This window comes from Amphimedon queenslandica, unplaced genomic scaffold, assembly GCF_000090795.2.
Source record: "Amphimedon queenslandica unplaced genomic scaffold, v1.1 AMPQUscaffold_12924, whole genome shotgun sequence".
Lineage (NCBI taxonomy): Eukaryota > Metazoa > Porifera > Demospongiae > Haplosclerida > Niphatidae > Amphimedon > Amphimedon queenslandica.
In genome coordinates, this window is record NW_003546840.1 from 6487 (window position 1) to 7847 (window position 1361).

General features: G+C 36.6%; 1 long non-coding RNA gene across 1 annotated transcript; it reads left to right on the top strand.

Annotated features, from left to right (window-relative positions):
• The first annotated feature begins 6 nt into the window (after window positions 1-6).
• LOC109586213 (uncharacterized) lies at window positions 7-828 on the top strand. The gene is made up of 3 exons (XR_002186877.1): window positions 7-134; window positions 297-429; window positions 812-828. It is a non-coding gene; the product is annotated as an uncharacterized LOC109586213 (long non-coding RNA).
• Window positions 829-1361: the final 533 nt, after the last annotated feature.

Sequence of the window (1361 nt, forward strand, 5' to 3'; positions counted from 1 at the left end):
GGCCTAAGGAAAGATGTGCTCATTCCAGTGTATTGATTAACACTAGCTCAGGACCACACCTACTAGTGGTATGTGGATATGATACTTCTGATCTTGGGATATTTGATATTAAAAGTAAATCATGGGAGGAACTGGTAAGTATAACATATTGTGGGTGTGGTTTAAACATTTTGGGTGGAGTTTATGGCTTTGGATAAACTATTGAGGAATGAGCTAATCAAATTTTAATAACAAGGCATGTACAGTATGTGACAATGAATATCACAAGTTATATTTATTATAATCCTCCTTTATAGTTTAATATACCAAAGAATGTCACTGATAGAAAGTACCATTCTCTCTCATTGTGGAGTGTGACTCCAACCACTAACTGGATAATTGTGTTTGGAGGAGTCACATCATACACTGATACAGCAGTTATTGAACTCAGTGAGTACATGTACGTGTAAATACAAATGTATTGAATATACACAAATTGTACATATTGTATAGAATATTACCGTAGATCAGGAAATTTGTACGGTATATAATTTTTGTGTTTTAAAATTGCTCTGTGATTTCATTTTTACTAAATAAGACTGTGTCGTGTATTATTGAATGTGGCATGTAATTATATGGGTAATTCAATTTTTTGCGAAATTCTAATCCAGTAGAATTAAAATCACAGACGGTAAAAATTTCCAGAAAGATGGTAATTTATTTCACCAGATTTGCTTTATTAACTGACACAATAATTCAAATAATTATATTATACATGTACATGTCACGTACTTGTCATTATAGTCATTAATTCAACTATTGTGTTGTATAGGATATACTAGTAATAATGATTGGTCTACTAGTATAGTACCTCTGGACCAGTATCAAGAGAAACTACAAGAAAGGAGAAGAGAATGGGAAGCATCTCAACCTGTTCAACCTGAGGATAGAAGAGAAATAGACCGTCTGACACGTGTACTACAAGAAAGGGAAATGGAACTAGAGGAGGAGAGAAGAGAAAAGGAACAAGTTAGAAACAGACTACAGCAACAACTTCAACAAGCACAGCAACAAGGACAAGAAAGAGAGAGAGAGGCCAGAGAACGAGAGCAGAATTTTCAACAACAGCTTCAGGAAAGCCAGCAACAGCTTCAGAGGGAAGTTCAACAGGGTGAGGAAAGAGAACAGGGTTTTCAACGACAGCTTCAACAAGCTCAGCAGCAGCTTCAGGAAAGTCAAGAAAGAGAGAGAGGCCTAGAGCAGCAGCTAAGAGAGAGAGATAGACAAGAGAGAGAGTCTTCCTGGGTAGTTAGCAGAAATGATATTAGAATGACAGAAAGGATTCTAGGCAGAGGAGGATGGGGAGAGGTCAGAGTAGCTCA